Here is a 25092-nt window from a genome sequence, read left to right on the forward strand (position 1 = left end):
TAAAGACTGTATACTGAATTGTATAAAAATAGACGTTTTTCCTTTGCTCGGTGTGTCTCAACTTGGAGAGGCACCCGATTCTGCAGACTCGCAAATACAGCATTTCTTGTTTCCACGATTTAGTCTCTGAGTAGTGATTGTGAGCACAAACCATATATCTCACAAGTTGGGGGCTCGTCTGCGATCGCCACTCCGGCTGCTTGACGGAGGCACGAAAGGAAGGGAAGGTGCACCCTGCTGATTTCAGCAATCTCTGATCTCCTTGCTTGCCGTCATCGGTTTGAGCGAGTGATATTCGGACAAGAGACTCTGGAAACAAGAGGGAATCCGGTGAAAGGGATCAATCAATCGAGCAATTCCTGTGCACAGGACTTGGGTAAGAATATTGACTATTAAGTATTACTCGGGCGATTGGGTTCTGTTGGACGGGAAAAGGTCTGACAGGGATGGGTAACCGGAACGGGCAAAGTAAGGGCCCGGGGAAAAAGGCTCAAACTGGTGAAGAGCCGCACATTCCGCCTGATAGTCCATTGGGGCGGATGTTGCATGGATGGGGTGAGGGGGGGACTCAGGGAAAAAGTAAGAAAGTCATGATAAAGTATTGTTACTTTGAATGGCCAAAGGAACCCATAAAAGAGAGGAAGGGGTGAATGGAGGGACCAAGGTTGGGGTCCCCCGGGAAATAAAGAACAAGGATCAGGGGGATGGCACACCAGGCCATCCCGGTGTTATCATTGTCACGAAGAAGGACACTTTAAAAGATAATGTCCAAAGATAAGGCATAAAGTACAATCGTACACACTGATGGAGGAATAGGAGGGTCAGGGGTTTCCCTCCTTGGGGTGTGTAGGACGTACACGGGAACCCTTGGTAAACTTAAAATTAGGTCTCCAAGGAGAAGACACGGTATTTATGGTGGACTCAGGGGCGGAAAGATCAAGTGTAACCAGGATACCGGAGGGAATGGGATTAGGGGAAAAGCAAGTCAACATCTCTGGAGTAGGGGGAAAGGTAATGACAGCTCCTGAGATAGAAGGAGTAATGGTAAGATATGAAAATCGAGAGGCCATGGAAGACTTAATCCTGGTGCCCCAGGCAGGAATAAATCTGATGGGAAGGGACTTACAAGTTCAATTAGGAATGGGCACAGCTCCCGTAGGTGGACAGATTATAGTACAACTATATAAATTGACGACCGAAGATGAAGAAAGAATAGTCTCACAGGTGTGGGCAAGAGAGGGAAATAGGGGAGGGCTAAGAATACCACCTCTGAGGATAGCCTTGCGAGAAGGAAGTGAAGTAGTACAAGTAAGACAGTATCCGATTTCAATGGAAGGAAGGAAAGGGCTGCAGCCAATTATAGAAAACTTACTGAAGGATGGAGTATTGGAGAGTTGTATGTCCCCCTACAACACGCCAATACTCCCTGTAAGAAAGACTGACGGAACGTTCCGACTGGTCCAGGACCTAAGAGAATTGAATAGGGTAGTTAGGGCTCGACACCCGGTAGTCCCAAATCCTTATACCATAATGGGACGTATACCCCCTAACCATAGGTGGTTCAGTGTGGTAGATCTGAAAGACGCCTTTTGGAGCTGCCCCCTGGCTGAGGGAAGTAGAGACCTCTTTGCATTCGAGTGGGAAAACCCAGACACACTGAGGAAGCAACAGAATCGATGGACTGTGCTCCCTCAGGGATTTACTGAATCCCCGAACCTGTTCGGGCAAATATTAGAACAAGTATTAGAGGATGTTCCCAGGACCTATGGGACACAATTATTGCAGTACGTAGATGATTTGTTACTCTCAGGCGGAGAAGAAGAGCCAGTAAGGGATGCAACCATAACCCTCTTAAACTTTTTAGGGGAAAAGGGATTGAGAGTGTCCAAAAATAAACTACAATTTGTGGAACAGGAGGTTAAATATCTAGGACACCTGATTAGTGACGTGAAAAGGAGAATAAACCCCGAAAGAATAGCTGGGATCACCGGGCTGCCGATGCCAAGGAACAAAAAAGAAATCAGGAAGTTTCTCGGGTTAATTGGATACTGTAGATTATGGATAGACAATTACACCCGACAAGTCAAGTTCTTGTATGATAAATTGTGTGAGGAGACTGATAAAGTACAATGGGATTCTGAGGACGAACAGAGATTTGGAGAAATAAAGAATAGCCTGATCACCGCACCGGTACTGACCCTCCCGTCCATCGATCAACCATTCCATCTCTTTGTTAATGCGGAGAATGGAATTGCGTTGGGGGTACTGACACAAAAGAGAGGAGGGAAGCGACAGCCAGTCGCATTCCTTTCTAAACTCTTGGATCCGGTATCACGAGGGTGGCCTGTATGTATTCAAGCGGTCGCAGCAACAGCAATATTAGTGGAAGAAAGTAGAAAATTGACATTTGGAGGTGACCTGGTAGTATCTACTCCCCACACGGTCCGGACAATACTAACTCAGAAGTCCAACCGGTGGTTGACTGACTCCAGGATCCTAAAGTACGAAGTGATACTTATGGAAAAAGACGATTTGACCATTCTGACCGATAAGAATTTAAACCCTTCCCAGTTTTTTTACTCGGCGGACGACGAGCAGGAAGGGCAGAGACCAGAACACTACTGTAGCGAAGTTATAGAACTACAGACCAAGAGCAGGGAGGATTTGGAGGAGCAGCCTCTGGTGGAGGGAGAAAGGTGGTTTATAGACGGTTCTTCCCGCTGTATAAATGGAAAAAGATATAGTGGGTATGCCATAATAGGAGGAGAAGGATTTGAAGGAGTGGAGGCGGGCAGGTTGCCAGGTAGTTGGTCGGCTCAGTCATGTGAATTGTATGCCTTAATACGGGCGTTAGAATTGTTGGAGGGGAAGGAAGGAACGGTGTACACCGACTCCAAATATGCACACGTTTGGGAGAATATGGAAAGAAAGGGGGATGATTACAGCAAGAGGAAAGGAGTTGGCACATGAGCAATTAATTGAGAAGGCGCTGGAAGCATTACATTTGCCAGAAAGGATAGCGGTGTGGCGGGACACCATGTGGCGGGACACCAAAAGGGGAACTCATTAGAAGCAAGGGGAAATGAAGCGGTAGACGGAGCCGCCAAAAAGGCAGCGACACAAGGAACAGTGAGGATGTTGTCTTTAATACCATTAAGGGAAGGAGTAGGAAAGATACCTGTATTCTCACAGGAGGAGGAGGATAAAATGAATGAGTTTGGGGCTCGGCGTTCCACTGACGGGAGGTGGTGGACGCCGGATGGGAAACAAATGTTAACCAAAGGATTAACTCGGGGTTTGATGACACAACTGCACTCCCAGTCACATTGGGGAGCGCAGGCCCTGTATGACACACTACTACGGACCTACGCTTGCCGAGGTATCAATACTTTGGCTAAGCAGACAGTCTCCGGTTGTGTGTTATGTCAGAGGGTTAACAAGAAGGTAATGAGAGCTGTCCCTGGTGGAGGACAACAATTGGCTATAAGACCCTTCCAGAGAATACAGGTAAATTTTACAGAACTTCCAAGAATACAAAGGTGGAAGTAACTCCTAGTAGTTGTAAACCATTTCACCAGGTGGGTGGAAGCATTTCCCACGATAAATGCCACCGCTCAGGCAGTAACTCGGATATTATTAGAACAAATCATTCCCCAATACGGGGTCATCGAATCCATAGATTCCGACCGAGGAACACATTTTGCCTCTAAGGTTCACCTGTTGGTTTGCAGTACCGTGGGAATAAATTGGAAATTGCATACACCCTGGCACCCCCAGAGTTCTGGGCGAGTGGAAAGGATGAATGCAACCCTTAAAACACAGATAACTAAGTTAATGGAGGAAACCAGACTACCCTGGACTAAGTGTTTACCAATTGCATTATTAAGAAATGGAACGGCACCCCGTAAAGATATTGCGGTGTCTCCCTACGAAATGTTGTTTGGGCTGCCCTATCTTGGAAAGGTAGAGGGCACGCCGATCTTCGAAGGCAGCGATGTGTTCCTGAGGAAACTATTTACTGGCAGTGTCTCGTTCCCTTGCAGAATTAAAAATAAAAGGACTGTTGGCACAAAGTCCACCACTCGACTTTCCAATACACGTTATAAAGGCCGGTGACTGGGTACTGATTAAAAGTTGGAAGGAGGAGAAACTGCAGCCCCGGTGGACTGGCCCATACCTGGCATTGCTGACAACGGAGACAGCAGTACGAACAAAAGAAAAAGGGTGGACACATGCGACCCGGGTTAAAGGACCCGTTGACCTGCCGTCAGTTCCTGAGAAAGACGATCAGTGGACGGTAAAACCAGGGAATAAGCCCCTGGCATTAACTTTCAATAAGAAATAAGTGTATTAAACTAACAGCATGAAAGGAGCAGTTGTAGTATTACTAACTATGTATGCAACCATTATAAGAAGTGTTAATAACTGTGATAAGTGCTACCATCCTATCAGATATGGAGGGCGAACAACCAGATAATTTACCTATCATTCCCATGTAAGTGATGATTGCTACGACCTAAGGACAGGACAGAGGGAGGGGGTATTATGTAGTAGAAAATAAGGGACATGTAGGAAGTTTTGGGCACATTACCTGCCCAAAAGGGAAGAAATGGGTCTGCATGACCAAGAGAGGACAGTTAGGCATCCCTTCCCGAGCCAGGGAGGAAACATTAGACAAAATTAAGGAGGTAGTGATAGGGAAGTTAGCAGAAGCAGTAGTCAACAAACCTCCCCCACCTTCCCAGCCTCAACTGCACCAGACTATGTATGATGAAATAAAGCAGCAGATTGAGATCCCGGAAGTGGGGAGAAACCTGTTTGTGGACTTGGCCCTCCGGATAGCCAGAACCCTGAATGTGACTAACTGTTGGGTTTGTGGAGGACCGCTGATGAGCTGATGCTGGCCATGGAGAGGATCTATCATTGAGGTATGGGACCTGATAAAGTGGAATTTGACGGTGGGAAGTCCCCAGGAATGGGTCCTGACACACACCCCGGTTGGAACTGAGTGTATCGCCAGGCCCTGGGCAAAGGATGCCATCCTAGTAGGCAGCAGCCCCTGCCAGCGCATCATCACCCAGTGGCCAAATCAATCCCGAGTGTGGTGGCCAGAGGAACCTCAATGGTATCCCACTGTAAAGGATGAAGGAAACTGTACTATCTGGATGAAGACTGATGGAAGCGAATCGACTGGATTATGGAATTGCACCAGGAACAACGCTTACCAGGGAATCCCAGTGTTGCAGGACATATGGGACAATGTTATCTCTAGTGGACCGGCCCCTGAAGGACTGCTATGGATATGCGGACACAAGGCATACTCGGTATTGCCAGAAAAATGGAGTGGGACTTGTTTAATTGGACTGGTACAACCAGGATTTTTTTTTTTGACCACTGAGGAGGGGCGGTCGCTAGGAACACCCAACTTTGACGATCTACAGCGAACGAAGAGAAGAATGGACATCGGAAAATGGGAAAATGATGAGTGGCCACCTGCAAGAATCATCTCATATTATGGACCAGCCACTGGGGCACAGGACGGATCCTGGGGCTACCGGACCCCAGTGTATATGTTAAATCGGATCATAAGACTACAGGCAGTGCTGGAAGTAATTACTAACCAGACTGCATCTGCACTAGAGATGTTGGCGAAGCAGCAGACACAGATGAGAACAGCGATATACCAACACCGTTTGGCCTTAGACTACTTACTAGCCGAAGAGGGAGGAGTATGCGGAAAATTCAACCTCTCTAATTGCTGCCTAAACATAGATGACAACGGGCAAGCAGTAATGGATATATCAGAAGGAATCAGAAAAATAGCACATGTCCTGGTACAGAGATGGAACACAATCATGGGAGCAGGATGGTGGGATTACATCTTAGGAGGAGCCTGGTGGAAAGCGGTGGGACTGGTGATTTTATGGGCATTAGCTGCATTGATCATTATCACCTGTTGTATACCATGTCTCAGGGTTCTTATAACTAGAAGTATAAGCCAAATGCAGGCAGTTGTACTCCCCATGGGGGAGAAAGGGGGCATCCAGAAGATAATGATAATGAGGCCGAGAGAGGACCCAGAGGAAAGAGAGATAAAAAGAATCTTATTAGCTTTGGAACAGCAGGAAGTCTAGGAATGGGGTTTAATACAGGATGCGTAGCAAAAGAAAAAGGGAGGATTGTGAGGGATAAGATGAGTAAACCACCATCATTGTGAGGGGCCGAGTGATTGAAGTCACCGACCTTGTGATGGGCCGAGAAATTGGAATTACCAACCTTGTGATTCGAACAAACAGTCAGACCTTCAGAGCTGTTGATAACATTGTAGAATAACAAGATGAGGTAAGGAATGTAGCTGACAACACAGAAGCTATTCTTTAGGTCAAAGGCAATTAAGTAGGTTAGGGCAACAGCTACTGAGCATGCTTAATAAAATAAATGAATATTAACTTTACGCCCCTCATGACAAAGAACCTAATTTAAATGTACATGCGATGTATGATGTGGGAGGAGAGGGAATGATTGATGACGCACGGAGGGGAGGGTTGGAAGATTGTGAACCTCGGTACCCTGATTGGAAGGGGTCAGAAGGGGAGGCGTCCGATCAATAAAGACTGTATACTGAATTGTATAAAAATGGACGTTTTTCCTTTGCTCGGTGTGTCTCAACTTGGAGAGGCACCCGATTCTGCAGACTCGCAAATAAAGCATTTCTTGTTTCCACGATTTAGTCTCTGAGTAGTGATTGTGAGCACAAACCATATATCTCACACAATGAAATTCTTGCTTTGCTTCAGCACAACAGAATATAGTAGACATGAATACAGAACAGATCAGTGTGTCCATATACCATTATATAAATATATACATACACATGAATAAATAATACAGATAAAGTGCAAATAAACAGATAAAGGGGTATTAGTGTTTCGAGTTTTGTTTGAGTTGAGTTTAATAGCCTGATGGTTGTGGGGAAGTAGCTATTTCTGACCCTGAATGTTGCAGTCTTCAGGCTCCTGTACCTTCTACCTGAAGATGAGTGTGTGGCCAGGATGGTGTGGGTCCTTGATGATGCTGCCAGCCTTTTTGAGGCAGCGACTGTGATATATCCCCTCGATGGTAGGGAGGCCAGAGCCGATGATGGACTGGGCAATGTTTACTACTTTTTGTAGTCTTTTCCGCTCCTGGGCGCTCAAGTTGCCGAACCAAGCCACGATGCAACTCTACTGTGCTCTCTACTGTGCTCTCTACAGCATGCTCTTTACTGTGCACCTGTAGAAGTTAGAGAGAGTCCTCCTTGACATACTGACTCTCCGTAATCTTCTCAGGAAGTAGAGACGCTGATGTGCTTTCTTTATAATTGCATCAGTGTTCTCGGACCAGGAGAGATCTTCAGAGATGTGCACGCCCAGATATTTGAAGCTCTTGACCCGTTCCACCATCGACCCATTGATATAAACGGGACTGTGGGTCCCCATCCTACCTCTTCCAAAGTCCACAATCAGTTCCTTGGTTTTGCTGGTGTTGAGGGCCAGGTTATTGTGCTGGCACCATTTGGTCAGTCGTTTGATCTCCCTTCTATACTCTGGCTCGGCCCCATCAGTGATACGTCCCACAACAGTGGTGTCATCAGCGAACTTGATGATGGAGTTCGCACTAAGACCAGCTACGTAGTCATGAATATAGGGTGAGTACAGAAGAGGGCTGAGCACGCAGCCTTGAGGTGCTCCAGTGCTGATTGTTATCGAGGCTGCCACCTTTCCACCAATTCGAACAGTCTGTGGTCTGTGAATGAGGAAGTCGAGGATCCAATTGCAGAGGGATGCGCAGAGACCCAGTTCTGCGAGTTTGGTAACCAGCTTGGAGGGGATGATTGTATTAAATGGCGAGTTGTAATCAATGAATAACAGCCTGACATATGAGATTTTGTTGTCCAAGTGGTCCAGGGCGGAATGGAGAGCCAGCGAGATCGCATCCATCTGTTGTGGCGGTAGGCGAACTGCAGTAGGTCGACGTTTTTGTCAAGGTAGGAGTTGATTTGCGCCATGATCAACCTCTCAAAGCACTTCATCACCACCAACATTAGTGCCACAGGTCGATAGTCATTGAGGCACGTCACCTTGCTCTTCTTGGGCACCGGTATAATTGATGCCTTTTTAAAGCAGGTGGGAACCTCAGATCTCAGAAGGCTGGTTGCTATATAACAGGTCAAAGCACATTTAACGGTCTTGTTGCAACATTGAATGGAATATGAATTAATAGAATAATCCAGACATTGACCAGGAAAGCAGAATATAATGGAAGTAATAAGAATCAATCAACTGCTTTTTAAAGGGAATGTCTGATATATTACCAGGCAATGTTCCTTGGAGGATTCCTTCCCCTAAACATTGATGGTCCAGATCTTTCAGTTCTTTGGAGTCACGGCTGTCTACTGTATCTGGAAAGGGGAGTACAAAGTGTGGTGAATTTATCCTGGCATGTCCACTCCAATCAGCACATAGTCCAACTGAGCTTTGCAGAGGTGGAACCTTGCTCCTATTTTACTTAGTGAAAAAGCCCGTCAACACGCATGTGCGTCAATTACGTCTGATGCATTGCGCAACGACTGGCTGACAGGCGCGTTGCTCCTCCAGCGGTAAGTTTAAACCTACAGGTAAGTTTTGAACTTATTTCCAGGTTCTGTTTTTTCTTGCAGGAATCTCTTTTACAGAGTTTTTCCTGCTGGATAATTTCGGGGCAAAGTCTGGACGGACCGTGGGGAAACCGGTTATGGACCGTGGGGAGATCCCCACGGACCGCAGAAGCGCGGGTAGCCGGCGGCTGTCGGGTTCGCTACCTAAGTCACTGACAATGTGGTCAGCGGCTCCCAGACCGCTGTAGTTCCCCAGAAAGGGGGTAAATCCAAGAATAAGTCGGGTAGGCCTATGGACTTGGACAAGTCAGGACAGGAGGGTTGCCCTCCGATATACCTGGGTACGTCCTCGGACGTTTAACCCAGATGGAGCATGGATAGTGCCCTCGGGCGTTTATCCCACAAATGTGATGCTCCATCCTGTTATAGGTCCGTAGAAGGGGCCATATCAGCGCAGGTATCCTCAGGGGCCTGCGGCAGCACCTGTTTCAGGGCTGCTTACGAATCTCCCTCTCTGTGGAGGGGAGTGCGAGTGGTCAGTGTGTAACTGACTTCAAATTCGGAAGTATGTCCGTGGAACATACTGGGGCACATGCGTATGGCTTCAAGGGAATCCGCGCAAACGAAGGTGTTGCTGCCGGAAGAGTTGGTTCCAGCCATTGGCAGAAAACCCGGAAGGGGCCAGAGTTCCCCTCACACTACAAGCTTTGCTAGCATCAGCTACCTCACGTCACGTCATTACAGGAACAGGTGATGGCTGTAAGGTACCATGCACCTGTAAATTGTTCCTGAAAGTGCCGGCAGTGAACAGCGCTATCAGGGGTGACATTGGAGGGGGCATGAAAACACAGGAAATGAAACCAGCTGCCGAATCTTCTCTTCAGGGAAGACTTATCCAACATGTAAGACCTGGATGAGGAAGCAAAAGCTGTCGGACTAATCAAAGTACCATCGTTTCGGCAATGACACACCCCATGCCTCCATCGGCAGTAAGTGGTTCACTGAAGCTGGTGGCAGCTTGTAAGCTGGGCTGAGGTCTTTCAGGCCAAGGCAAGGAAAAATATGAAATGCACGCACCCTACCAGTCCTACTCTCCAATCAAGCACGGAAATAGAACCCGCATCAGGGGCCTTTGGTCTTACCATAAGACCACCGGTAACCATGGAGGTAGGTGGGTCTGGTTCTTTCCAAAACATGGTGTATGTGGACCATTTACAAGTTGGTAATATTTACACCTGTTTTTTGCACAAATTACAATGAAAACATGAGATTTAGATCCGTTTATAAACTAAAATGATAACTTGTGATTAGTTTATACTCCACAGTATACATGGGGTTCCAAGCAGGCTTGGAATTGGGGCCAGAGTTGTCTTTCGAGGCAGGCTCAGTATTATGGCCAGGATTGCCTTTCGAGACAAGCTCGGAAATATGGCCAGAGTTGCCTTTCGAGGCAGGCTCAGAATTATGGCCAGAGTTGTCTTCCGAGACAGGCTCAGTATTATGGCCAGGATTGCCTTTCGAGACAGGCTCAGAAATATGGCCAGAATTGTCTTTCGAGGCAAGCTCTGTATTATGGCCAGGATTGCCTTTCGAGACAGGCTCGGGAATCTGGCCAGAGTTGTCGTTCGAGGCAGGCTCGGAATTATGGCAGGCGTGGCCTGTTCATTGTGAAAGATGGAGGATGTCGGTTCATCCTTGATTTAACTCGCATGTGCAGTATACACATTTCAGAATAGAAAACTTCGTTACTGTCTAACAACTGATTTCCATAGGATCTTTATGGCATGCATCCATCTCAAAGATACATACTATTCAGTTCCCATTCACAGGGATCACCGGAGATATTTGAATTTTATCTGGATGGGGCAATGATAACAGTTAAAGCGTTGCAAAATGGGCTAACTTCAGCTCCCAGGTTATTTACCAAATTACAAAAACCGGTGCTTGGACAGCTCAGAGCTCAAAACTTGTTATGGCCTTTCTGGATGATATTCCAAACGCTGTATTTTGCTAAAATTAACTGTTTCAGCCACAAACTATATTTGAGAAATTGGGGTTTCTCATCCATCCAGTTAAATTTAAGTTGATACCAACTAGAGTTATTGATTATTGGGATTTACCTTTAACTATTAATTTGTCTGTGACTCCGCCCTGGGGCAAGAGATTGGAATTAATAGAAGCCTGTAACAACCTTGTTATTATGAAGCAGCCTTCTATTCATCAAGTGTAATTGGCAATATAGTAGCTGTGTTTCAGCTGTGCAAGTTGGGCCTTTGCATTATCAGAACTTACAACGTGCATAGGAGTAACCTCTCAAGTACCATGTAGGTCATTGTTAACAGACCTATGCTATTACCAGCTGAAGTTACCAAAGTCACAATGTTGGATGAACAGTATTCAGCATTGCTCCAGTAATTTTTGGTCAGTAAATCTTCAGTTATATTACAAACTGATGCTCGTGCTCAAAGATGGAAAATTATGAATGCCATCTCTAGTTACGGAGGCCATTGGGATTTGCATGAGTTACCAATTCTTCAGTTATTGGTATCAACTACCTATAGACACTAGGTACATTCTATGGGTTAAGGGGTTATTGTGCGAATATGCATAATCTGCATGCTCAACTCCAAGTTGATACACTGTGGTGGTGGCATATGTTAGTCACATGGGTGCAATCAAGTCAAAGTATCCTGTAATAATTTACCTAACCTCATTTGGCGCTGGTGTATCATCACGTAAAATCAAGGACAACACAGAATGGATGTTGGATCACAAAGTATTTAATGACATTATGGCTCGATGGAACACCGAATATCAATATGTTTGCATCCAGGCTCATTCTCCGGTTGCAAAAATATGTGGCATAACAGTGGCAAGAGATACATTCTCGCTACACGGGGGGAGGAATGTTCTTTTATGTCTTTCCACCATTTTGCCTCATCAGTCGGGTCTTGCAATAAATCCAGCAAGATCCCGCTTCAGGTTTTTCGTACTGTCTGACTGGCCTATGGTTCCTGCTAATGTTGGGAATAATAATAGAACCGTTGGTTCAGCCTGTGACTCGGGAAACCAGCCTCTGCATGATAAAATCAATTCATTGACTTGCAGACTCTGAGAAGACTGTTCCTGCGGCTCGGGTTGTCAGACCGTCCCATGTATCTGCTCACTGCAGAGTGCAGGGGTAGCACCAACAAAGCATTACATTTCCTCTTCAGGAGATGGGAAGCATTTTGTTTAAATGCTAATGTTACATATAATACAGCATGGATAACTGACAACTTGGAGTTCATTTTCAAATGGGTCTTTGATAATAAATTAAGTTAAAGTGCCATTAACTGTGCCAAACGTGCCTTCTCATCATATTTGCTGCAGCGAGCGGGACCCACTCTGTCGGGTCTCAGATGTTGTTTTCTTACCACATACTTTTGTTATTTTATCAAGTAGTCTTTTGACTAATAGAACAACGGAAGGTGAATGCGTAAAATGATATTCAAAAATACACTGAAGGATTGAGAGCTACATTATACTGTAAATATGAAGAGATAGTTAGACTGCAGCCTTTTTTTTGATAGACTGGCCTTGCTTACAATTCTTGGTTAATTGCTTTGGTGATCATGATGATTTCTTCAAGTGAGACCAACACAGTCAGAGACTTTTTTGGGTTCTCAATGGAAAACCTGCCAGTTCCAGGAAGTTAGCAGCATTGAAATACTATTTAAACAGTAGGTGGTTATTGTGGAAGAGGATTGATTTGGTTTGAAAATAAAACAAACATTGGGAGATAACTGCAGATGTTTGTAGGGCTATAGAAAAAAGGGGAAATGACTGGAGGTGAAAATCCTGAGCTCATTGACCCTCCTGAATGGTTGATTGATAAATACGGCATGAATACAGGCCCTTTGACCGAACATACTATTGGTCATCACAATTTTATGTTATCCCATTTTCTCATCCGCTTCCTACACACTGGAGGGGCAATTTACAGAGATCGATAACCTACAAACCTTACATCTTTGGAGTGTGGAAGGAAACCCACGCGGTCACAGGGAGAACGTGCAAACTCCACATCGACAGCACCCAAGGTAGGGATCGAACCTGGGTCTCTGGCGCTGTGAGGCAGAGGCTGTACCAGCTGCACTACTGTTCTGCCAATGTTCTGCTATGTCTTCTTCTTGCATATGGCATGCACAGCCTAGAGTTGTAGGACAACTTGTTCTATTTGATCTTATTTGATTGTGCATGCCGGGGTGATTGCATTCGTTGAGAGGGCGGACCACATGAAGGTTGCAATCTTCCACCCCTTCTGCTATGTGATGGTTTGGTTGGGTTTCATTGGTCCTGATGCTATTAATATTGTTTTGAGCACTGTACATGCTTGTGTCATCTTAAACAGAAAATAACATTTTCTCAAAATGAGTCCTGGATTTGCATCTATTTCCATATTGAATATAATTAACTAACATGAAAAAATATAAATTGGATTTGTATGCCATATTGTAACTAGCACCAGTCTGCACAAAATCCTTCAATACTTATTCATGATTAGGTCAATGATTAGCTAATTTATCCTGACCATTATTAATAAGAGGATGCTGCTGTCCCACCAATTTAACTTACTTGATACCAATCTAACATGATCTATAGAACCAGTTCATTTTATCTTCAATAATCAAAAAGATGTTGGTTGCTTTGGATTTTCCAGAGTGTGGATGGATTGAGCCAGTCTCAACTATAAAATGTGAAAGCTAGTATAATTGTGATGGGTGATTCAACACAATGCCTCGGGTCCCATTCCAGTCAATATGCGCAATGGGCAACACTCAATGATACACTTAAAGGTAAGAATTTCTCATTGATAAGAGGATCTTATCTACTTCTGACTGCCAACTAAGGTAGACAGTAAGCAAATTCCTTTTTATAGCACAACTGAGATAAAATTGAGGCTAGGACACTTTGTTCTGGGTAACATTAGGAGCCTACCCCAATTAGGGGATATTATAAACTTTTCAAGTTTGCAGAATGCATGCTGTATCAACTGCCTTGCCTATCCCACACTGACCTGCCTGTCATCAGTCTTTTCCACTGCTCGAAAGCAAACTAAAGGAATAACACCTCATATTTCACTTGGATAATCAATAATATGAACATTTAATTTTACATTTTTGGGAGGCCCACACCTCCTCGTTTCATTTCCTTCATGATTAGACTCAATGGCTTGGATCTATTTGGGAAAAAATGGGTATCTACATGACCTGAACCCGAATGTCGAAGGATGTCCAGACATATTCCAATTTCTTGGTGACTTTTGAAATAAAGGGTAGATTGGAACCACATTGTCTGTGACTACCTCACCACTTCATCTATACCTTTTCTTTCTTCAGAGTCAATATTTACAATGTTTTTGTGTAAGAAGGAACTGCAGTAGCTGGGTTAAACTGAAGATAGACACAAAAAACTGGAGTAGCTCAGCAGGACAGGCAGATTCTCTGGAAAGAAGGAACAGAGCTGCTGCCTTTCCCGCTGAGTTACTCCAGGTTTTTGTGTCTATTTACAATGTTTTTATTCTTGGTCATGTCTCACCAAAAACTCCAACTCATTTACAATCCTTATCTGACATTTCTCTCCCTTTTCTAACTCTCTCTGTCTCCATCTCAGGAGACAAACTATCTACTGATATCTATTATAAACACACTGACTCCCACAGCTACCTTGTGACTCCATCTCCTGCCACTAAGACTGCGGTAAAGATTCCATCCATTTCCCTGGTTTCTCTGTCTCCACCATATCCTTTGTCAAGCTGAAGCTCTCTGCTCCAGGACTTCTAAAATGTCCTAGATTTTCAGGAAACTTTTTCAATAACTTTCACACTACCATTGCTGATGGAGCACTCACCTGCATAGAATGGTAGAGTTCCCCTGGTCTTTACCTTTCGCCCCATGTGCCTTCGGATCCAACATATCATTATTCACCATTTCTGCTAGTTGCAACTGGAAATTCCCTGGGGATGGGCAAGGGGAAGGATGAATGAACTGAGGAAATACAATAAAGAATCAACCCTGCAGAAAGAAGAAGGGGGGGGGGGGTGGTAGGTATAAGGAAGGTTCGACTAGCCCCGACCCGGAGTCCGATCGCCCGGCGCGGGGAAGCTGAGATTCCCCCCGATGCGGGAACTTGATTGCCCCAACGTGGAAGGCTTGACCGCTGGCAACAGGAGCCAAGATCGTCCCATCAACATAAGACTCGAGGTCCCCGAAAGTGGGAGGACAAAGAAAGGAAGAGATTTAACTTTTTTTTCGCCTTCCTTCACAGTGAGGAATGTGAAATGTCTGAATGGTGGCCGATTAGGAAAAGGGGAGATGCAGCGAGACCTGGGTGTCATGGTACACCAGTCATTGAAAGTAGGCATGCAGGTGCAGCAGGCAGTGAAGAAAGCAAATAGTATGTTAGCATTCATAGCAAAAGGATTTGAGTATAGGAGCAGGGAGGTTCTACTGCAGTTGCACAGGGACTTGGTGAGACCACACCTGGAGTATTGCGTACAGTTTTGGTCTCCTAATCTGAGAAAAGACATTCTTGCCATAGAGGGAGTACAGAGAAGGTTCACCAGACTGATTCCTGGGATGTCAGGACTTTCATATGAAGAAAGACTGGATAGACTCGGCTTGTACTCGCTAGAATTTAGAAAATTGAGGGGGGATCTTATAGAAACTTACAAAATTCTTAAGGGGTTGGTCAGGCTAGATGCAGGAAAATTGTTCCCGATGTTTGGGAAGTCCAGAACAAGGGGTCACAGTTTAAGGATAAGGGGGAAATCTTTTAGGACTGAGATGAGAAAAACATTTCTCACACAGAGAGTGGTGAATCTGTGGAATTCTCTGCCACAGAAGGTAGTTGAGGCCAGTTCATTGGATATATTTAAGAGGGAGTTAGATGTGGCCCTTGTGGCTAAAGTGATCGGGGGGTATGGAGAGAAGGCAGGTACAGGATACTGAGTTGGATGATCAGCCATGTTCATATTGAATGGCGGTGCAGGGTCGAAGGGCCGAATGGCCTACTCCTGCACCTAATTTCTATGTTTCTATGTTTCTATGTCACTGTGGTGAATGTTTATGTTAAAATGTATTTTGTATATTTTGGTGCTTTTTATTGGTATGACTATGGCAAATCAAATTCCTCGTATGTTGCAAAACATACTTGGTTAATAAATATGATTATGATTATTATAATTATAGCATTCAGTGCTCTCGATAAGGCCTACTCTACATTGGCAAGACCAAGTGTAGAGTAGTCGATCACATTGCAGAGCATCTGTACTGTGTCCACAAAGGCCACCTTCAGCCTCCAGTTGTATGACCACAACTATGGTCATCCAACATCCCTTCCCAGTCCAACACTTAGAAGTTTGTCATTAGCCTTCTCCACTGCCCAAATGTAAACCAGGGGAGCAGCACCTCATAGGCCATTTGTGTAGTCTAGAAGACAATAGTATTAATATTGATTTTTACAATTTCAGGTAACCCATACCTTGTGTTCATTTTCTACTCCTTTGTTCACCTTTCCTATTTTAGTTTAGTTTAGTTTAGTTTAGTGATGCAACACGGAAACAGGCCCTTCGGTCCATCGAGTCCACACCAACCAGCGATCCACGTACATTAACACTATTCTACACACACTAGGGACCATTTACACATACACCAAGCCAATTAATCTACAAACCCATACGTCTTTGGGGTGTGGGAGGAATCCAAAGATCTTGGAGAAAACCCATGCAGTCACGGGGAGAACGTACAAACTCCATACAGACAGCACCCGTAGTCGGGATCGAATCCTGGGGCTCTGGCATTGCAAGTGTTGTAATGCAGCAACACTACCGCTGCACCACTAAGGTTCCATATTCCATCACCCTCACACCTGTCTGCCTGGGTTGCTTCTGTCTGGCCTACTGTTCCTAGCCCCATCCATCTGATTCCATCTGCCTGCCATCCTTCCCTTATCTGGTTCTACATTCCAGCCTTTGGGCCCACCTTCCCCCTCCCTTCCCCCACACGATCCCGTATGCCCCACCTCCCTCATCTTTTCCTTATCTTTAGACTTTAGAGATACAGCATGAAAGCAGACCCCTCAGCCCACCAAGTCCGTGCCGACCAGTGATCACCCCATACACTGGCACTATCCTACACACTAGGGCCATTTTACAGAACCATATTTAACCTACAATCCTGTATGTCTTTGGAATGTGGGAGGAAATTGGTGCACCCTGAGAACCCCTTGCGGTCACAAGGAGAATGTACAAAATCCGTACAGACAACATTCACAGTCGGTATAGAACTCAGGTATTTGCCACTGTGAGGCAGCAACTCTACCTCTACGCCATTGAACTCTCCAGTTTGCACTTATTACCCACCTGCCTCTCTCTCTAATTTCCTCTCTCCTCACCCTTGCCTGGCTCCACCTACTCATCATCCTCCATTTTACTTTATTCATATGTCATCCACCAGCCCCTGAGTTAGAACTCCCTCTCACCTCTTTATACTGGCTTTATCTCCCAGACCACAATCCAAAAATGTTGACAATACCTCTGCCTCCACAGAAGCTGTTTGACCAGGTTATTTCCTCCAGCAATGTGTTCATTTCTTTAGCTCCAGATTCCAATATCTGCAGTCACTTGTGCCCTCATTCAGAATGCTGTTGTTTTCAGTTACACGTGATCATTTACTGTGAGCAATTTCTACTACAATTGGTGTCTATTCTTTATTTTCACCTTTCATTTCCTCCCAAAGATTAAGAAACTTAAATATGTCTACTTCTTATGGGCACACTCCTTCCTTTCACCTTTCCAATTCAACGCACTTGTTTCTCCACTCCTTCCATTCTATCACTTATGGCCTTTGGTAATCTTGTTTTCACCAGATACGGTAGATTCCATTTTCTCTCCTACTTTGCTACATATTTCATGCCTCTTTTAATCTCATCTTTTTAGCCGCCCCCCACCTTAACCTCTTTTCTTGTGTTTTACCATGGGTCTAGCAATCAATTCTGAACCACCTTGGGATGTCTGGCTGAGTTGAAAATGTTATATAAATGTTGTTAATCCAAGGTTGTTAGTGTAAAACAAAAATCATGATGGGCTGACAAATCGCCCATTGATTCACCTTCTTTTGACAGGTCATTATATTGACTGATCAAATTCCCTGTTTCACACAGTTAGTCACATCAAATCTATCCATTATGTCCAGAATTTAAGCCTGCTGCCATTTATTAAAATGTTTGCTCAAGGCCAGTTTGTTAATAGATAAGTGTTTCTGTAACGGCACATTACAGTGGTTCAATATTTATCCTCCACTGCACAATCGCTGCTCATCATGTTGTCGTCTAAGTGCTGAAATTCTTAATGAGTTGCATGTACATTAATACTCTGGGAGAATCGATTAGCAGAACCACGGGTGACATCTTCAGCATTAGTTTTCAGAGACAGACTGGTGGAATTTCAAAACGAAATGCTCAAAATATCGCTCACATCCCAACAGGTAATGTGGTTTGTTGGGATACTGTAATACAATGGACCTGAAGTTAAAGAAACGCAGCTTCCTAAGAGATTTCGATGATTCAAACCTCAGAAAAATCTTGTTAAAAGAAACCCAGTGGGCAGAATCTTACCATACGGAACAGGAGAAAATGAGTGATAAGAAATGGCCTGATATCACTCTTGATTATCATTTCCAATCACCTAAATTGAATAAAAGCACGTAAATTGGTCGGGTAAATTGGTTGATATCAACAATTTCACTTGATCACTGCAAGATAGCATAACTATCCAGTGTATTGATTTTTGTGATGAATTATTGATTCTGAGTGCAAATGTATATTTACCAAATCCATTTCTACATCACTGTACAACAAAGGCAAGCTCGACAGACAATGGAAGTTAGTTGAGAGGGTTATATTTTGAAAGAAAGAACAAAAGACCACAGCAGTATATTCTATTTATTGGAATCCACTGAATTTGGAGTACAATCATAAAGAAAGCGAATTTGCTTGTGAAGATTGAGCGTTAATCAAAATGCTAGAGGACCATCTGTGTGAGAAATGGACAGATGACCCATTGGATCGGGACCTAATTTCAATTCAAAGTTCTTCCGACTTCCTTCAAAAATGTGTATTTTGATCAAGATTCCAGCATTTGCATGTTTAGTGTTTAGGCCTTGGTGCTTTAGGATAGTTTTGGTGACCTAAGCAATAGGGAGAAACAGCTGGATTTCCAAAATAGTCTGAATTAGATTGGATTGATACTGGGATTGGTATATTTTTGTGACATTTACTGAGGTACAGAGAAAAAATGTTGTTTTCCATACTATTCAGGCAAATTATACCCTATACATGAATATTAAATAGCGCAAAAAATAAAATAAACAGAGTGCATAATATAATGTTACAGTAACAGAGAAAAATGCAGGTAGAAAAATGTGCAAGGGCTGCAAAAAGGTGGATTGGAAGATCGAGTATTTATCCTTAGCACATGAGAGGTCCATTCAATAGCCTGATACCAATGGGTAAGAAGTTGCTCTTGTTAAAGTTGCTGGTGGTACATGCTTTTGAGCTTTTGTATCTTCTGCCTGACAGGAGAAGAAAGAAGATAGAATGAGCAGGGTGTAAGTAGTTCTTGATAATGTTAACTGCTTTGCTGAGGTACATAGTGTGAAGTGTAGATGGAGTTGATGGGGTGAGTGGATTATATGGTGGACCAAGTTGCATCAACAACACTCTGCAATTTCTTACAGTCTTGGGTCATGAACAGTTGCTATACCAAGCCTTGAGATATCCAGATAGGATACTGTCTATGGTGCATTTGTAAGCATTGTTAAGAGTCATTGGAGGCACACTAAATTTCCTTAGCATTACGAGCAAGTAGATGTGCATTGGTGTGTTTTCAGGGCTGAAGCATTAATGTGATTTGACCAGGTAAAATTGTTGGTGATATTGGACATACATTGGAAATAAGCTGGATGTGCATAAACCTGATAATGTGTCATGAATTTGGCATGCATGCAGGTTAATAAAACTAAAACATAATATTTTCTATCTTGGCAGTAAGAGACCTGCAGAAAGTATGTTGGGTAGTTTTGACTGAAAATGTAGTGGGTGCAAGATCAACTACTAAAGCTCCTGTCACTCAATAACATCCTTTAGAAATATCTGAGAATGGAAAAATCATAGTAGAGGGGTGATCACAATCACAGCCCTCTTTTGGCTCTGCAGATAGCTGTCCACTCTGTCTCTCTAATGGACCAATTTTATCCATCGTTATCCTTTTGCTATTAATATAGCTGTAGAAACCCTTTGGATTTACTTTCACCTTACTGTCAAAGCAACCTCATATCTTGTTTTAGCTTTTCAAATTTCTTTCTTAAGATTATTTTTACATTCCTTATACTCCTCAAGCACCTCATTTACTCCATGCTGCCTATAATTATTGTAGTTCTCTCTCTTTTTCCGAACCAAGTGTCCAATTTCCCTTGAAAACCAGGGCTTTCCAATTTTTACTATTTCCTTTCAACCGAACAGGGACATAAAGATTCTGTACTCTTAAAATTCCCCCTTTAAATGTCCTCCATTTCTCTTCTACATCCTTCCCATAAAACAAAATGTCCCAATTCACTCCTTTTAAATCATTTCGCATCTCATCAAAGTTAGCCTTTCTCCAATCAAAAATCTCAACCCTAGGTCCAGTTCTGACCCTCTCCATAATTATATTGAAACTAATGGTATTGTGATCACTGGACCCGAAGTGCTCTCCAACGCACACCTCCGCCACCTGACCTGTCTCATTTCCTAACAGGAGGTCCAGCACTGCCCCTCCTCTAGTAGGTACCTCTATGTATTGCTTCAAAAAACTATCCTGCACACATTTTACAAACTCCAAACCATCCAGCCCATTTACAGAATGTGTTTCCCAGTCTATGTGCGGAAAATTGAAATCTCCCACAATCACTACCTTGTGCTTACTGCTAATATCTGCTATCTCCTTACATATTTGCTCTTACAATTCTCGCTCCCCATTTGGCGGTCTGTAATACACCCCTATAAGTGTTGCTACACCTTTCCCACTTCTCAGTTCCACCCAAATAGCCTCCCTAGACGAGCCCTCCAATCTACCCTGCCAAAGCACTGCTGTAATATCTTCCCTGACAAGCAATGCAACACCTCCACCTCTTGCCCCTCCAATTCTATCACACCTGAAGCAACAAAATCCTGGAATATTTAATTTCCAATCACAACCCTCCTGCAACCATGTTTCACTGATTGCCACAACATCATACTTCCAGGTGTCAATCCAGGCTCTAAGCTCATCCACCTTTCTTACAATTCTCCTAGCATTAAAATATACACATTTAAGAAACCCACCGCCTCTGTTTATTTTCTTTTTCTTCTTTCTCCCCTAGATTTTGGGTCCGAGTGCTTCCCTTCACTGCCTTCTGCCTCACACTCTGTCTACTAGCTTTCTCTATTCGAGTCCCTCCCCCCAACCATTCTGGTTTAAAGTCTCCCCAGTAGCCTTTGCAAATCTCCCCGCCAGGATATTGGTCCCCCTCGGGTTCAAGTGCAACCCGTCCTTTCTGTACAGGTCACACCTTCCCCAAAAGTAGTCCCAATGATCCAGAAACTTGAATCCCTGCCCACTACACCAGTCCTTCAGCCATGCATTTATCCTCCACCTCGCTCCATTCCTACTCTCACTGTCGCGTGGCACAGGCAATAATCCTGAGATTGTTACTTTTTTGGTCCTTTTCCTTAACTCTCCTCCCAACTCCCTAAATTCTCCCTTCAGGACCTCTTCTCTTTTTTTAACTATGTCATTGGTACCTATATGTCCCACGACCTCAGGCTCCTCTCCCTCTGATTTCAGGATATCTTGGACGCATTGAGACACATCCGAGACCCTGGCACCAGGGAGGCTGCCTACCATCCGGGTCTCCCGACTGCGTCCACAGAATCGCCTATCTGACCCCCTAACAATAGAGTCCCGAATTACTATTGCCCTCCTCTTTTTTTCCCTACCTTCCTGAGCAACAGGGCCGGTCTCTGTGCCGGAGGCCCGGCCGCTGTCGCTACCCCCAGATAGGCTGTCACCCCCAACTGTACTCAAACAGGAGTATTTATTTTCAAGGTGTACAGACACTGGGGTACTCACTCGTCCCTGCCTCTGCCCCTTGCCTTTCCTAAGCGTGACCCACATGTCTGTCTCCCGTGGTTTTGGAGTGACCACCTCCCTATAACTCCTCTCTATGACCTCCTCACTCTCCCTGACCAGACAGAGGTCATTGAGCTGCTGCTCCAGGATCCTAATACGGTCCATTAGGAGCTCCATCTCGATGCACCTGGCGCAGATGTGGACGTCTGGAGGGCTATCCGACTCCATGACCTCCCACATCTGACATCCAGAACAGTAAACTGCCCTGGCCCTCATTCTCCCACCTTACCATGGATACAATACAAGTACAATACAATACAAACTGCTGGAAGAAATCAGCAGGGATCTGACTCACAATCAGCTGCTCCCTCTTGTCCTTTAAACTGTACCTTTACTAAAAAAAAGCACTGTACCCTTAGCTCACTGTACCTTTACTAAAGCACTGTACCTTTAACCAGAAAGCAGAAATGCTAACCTGAGGTTGCAACCAATCAGCTGCTTCCTCTAGTCTGCTTCCACCAATCAGCGGTTTCCACCAGAACCCTTCCTATGAAGTGTGGAACGTTACAGATTTCGGTAAAAGCCCCGCGCCCGATTTAAACACTCACCGCCCGGAAACTCCTCCTCTTGCTCCAACGGCTCCCGGGCCTCTGTGGAGTAAAGCCCCGCGCCAGATTTAAACACTCACCACCCAGAAACCCCTCCTCTTGCTCCAACGTCTCCCGGGCCCCTGTGGAGTAAAGCCCCGCACCAGATTTAAACACTCACCACCCAGAAACTCCTCCTCTTGCTCCAACGGCTCCCGGGCCTCTGTGGCGTAAAGCCCCGCGTCCGACTTATACACTCGTCGCCCAGAAACCCCTCCTCTTGCTCCAACGGCTCCCGGGCCTCTGTGTAGTAAAGCCCCCCGCCCGATTTAAACACTCACCGCCCAGAAACTCCTCCTCTTGCTCCAACGGTTCCCGGGCCTCAAGGCCCTATTAAGGCATTAAGGGCCAAAATCAGCTTTTATTAAAAGCTGTCAGATGTGTTACTCTTACCACTAATCTAAAGTTTAATTCGTCATTATACCTCCTGTGATCTCTCGAAAACTCTCTCCCCAGCGGATGTACTCATCATGAAGTAGTGCTAGTGAGGGCAAGTCCTGCTCATATGTCATGGCAAGAGTGTTTAGGCTGCACTGCCGCACCTTGGCCACTGACGGAACCAATCCAAGCAACTGACCTGCATCTTAGAAAGAGCTGTAAGTCAACAATACAAAACACATAAGAAGAGTGTCTTAAGGCTGGTATTATCAATTAACCCCCTAAAAAAGGTTGGGGGCATGATGCCCCCCGACCTGCTAGTACAGATCTGGTTGCATAGTAAGATATGCAATAAACTGATAATCAAAACCAAGTAGTAATTAACCAATCATAGTGACTGTAAATAGTGCATTAAACGTTTTGAATTCAATACTCAGAAAAATTACTTACTTGTGAATTTTCAATATTGTTATCAAGGAAAGGAAAGCAGTTCCAATTGTTTGATATTATTTGATATTATTCATGAGGAGAAAATATAATAGCTCTGAAACCTAACTTAATTTTTCAATCTCATTAAAGATATTACCCCTTTCCCTCTCCCCACCCATCTCTACCTCCCCCTGCCCCCTCCCATATCCCCCTCTCTTTCTGGTGGGGGGGGCGAAGATCAAGATGGCGCGGGCCCAGCGGGGGGCAGCGGGGGTGACGCTGGCCCAGCAGGGGGCAGCGGGGGTGGCGTGAACCCAGCGGGGGTCCAGCGTATGGTGGGATTAAGGTGGCGTGGGCCCAGCGGGGGTGGTGTGGGCCTAGCAGGGGTCAGCGGGGGTGGAGTAAGCCCAGTGGGGGTCAGCGGGGGGCCAGCGGGGGTGGCTTGGGCCCAGTGGGGTTCAGCGGGGTGGCGTGGTCCCAGCAGGGGTCAGTGGGGTCAGCGGGGGTCCAGCAGGGGTGACGTGGGCCCAGTGGGGGTCAGCAGGGGTCCAGCAGGGGTGGCGTGGGCCCAGCGGCGGTCGGGGGGATTCTGCGGGGATGGCGTGGGCGGAAGATGACTTGGGCCCCGGCGGCGGGGGGAGGCGAGGGGAGTGGGGCGTCTGGTGTTCGGGTTACAGCCACTGGGTTCAGATCCAGCCACTCCCGCCTGGCGATGGGAGAACGGTCTCCTGGTCGCCAGGCTGCCGTTGGCGAGGCTCCGACGCCGCGGATGGAGACGCTGGACAGGGCGGGCAGACACCGCTCCCCCCCCCCCCCCGCGGGCCCGGAGAAATGGGCGCTCCCTTATGTTTCTAAATCATTCCGCAGGCCGGATTAGACCCCCTCATGAGTAGTTTGCCACCGACGATAAAAAAACAAACTGCAACGCAATATTCCATTACTTACCTGGAGTAGACACAAGGCATCGAGCTCAGTCTGATCCCGCCCGGGCCCACTGCACACGCGCGGAGAGACGGCGTCATTTTGTTTCGCTTCTCCAACTGCGCAGGTGCGGAATGTCACATTTTTTTCTCCCAAATCATCCAGCGGGCCGGAACCAGAATTTCGGGTGATTTCCGACAAGTGAAAACGCTGATTGCGCTACGATTTTTTTTTTAAATTATCGGGATTTTTTTCTTACTCTGGGGAAAAAAAGGGTAACCCAATGCACCCCCCCCCCCCCCTTCGGACGGCCATGTATAAACTCCCACAGCTCTCCCAACTGTGATTCCCCTCTCTGTGCCTCCTGTAAAGGCTTCATTCCACACTCACAATCCCTCATTGTATTTGTTCCAATGACATGATTTTTCATACAGATACCCCATGACATGCCTTCTTTCTTCTGAATCATGAATTCCCACCACCATGGTTTGTAGATCATTTGACAGCATTTTTATCATTTTTTCTACACTTCTGCTGTCAACCCCTGTCTTCTTGGGCAGAGCATGTGCAAAATTCATCCGGTTCTTACCTTCCATCCCACCAGGCTCCTCAATCAATGAATCATCCTTCACAATTTACACAGCTTCAAAGACATTCCGTTGACAGGTGCATCTTCCCCTCCCAACACTTTCAAGGGACCAGTTCCTTCTCTCCAGAGATGCTGCTTGTCCTGCTGAGTTACTCCAGCTTTTTATGTCTATCTTACTTTCAAGGGACTACATTCCCAATGTTATTCCCACGCCTTCTGCCCTACCAACCACCTCTCTTCTCAATATACTTTCCCAGCAGTCAGATGAGATGTAACACCTTTCTTTTCACCTCCTTGCTGCCCA

At 45.3% G+C, this 25092-nt stretch overlaps 1 long non-coding RNA gene across 1 annotated transcript; it reads right to left on the reverse strand.

Annotated features, from left to right (window-relative positions):
• Positions 1-4076: 4076 nt before the first annotated feature.
• On the reverse strand, positions 4077-22786 carry LOC116971122. Its single transcript, XR_004411416.1, has 3 exons — positions 22684-22786; positions 6240-6243; positions 4077-4086 (listed from the first exon to the last, which is right to left on the reverse strand). It is a non-coding gene; the product is annotated as an uncharacterized LOC116971122 (long non-coding RNA).
• Between the last annotated feature and the right edge of the window lie 2306 nt (positions 22787-25092).

This window comes from Amblyraja radiata, chromosome 1 (assembly GCF_010909765.2).
Source record: "Amblyraja radiata isolate CabotCenter1 chromosome 1, sAmbRad1.1.pri, whole genome shotgun sequence".
Classification (NCBI taxonomy): domain Eukaryota; kingdom Metazoa; phylum Chordata; class Chondrichthyes; order Rajiformes; family Rajidae; genus Amblyraja; species Amblyraja radiata.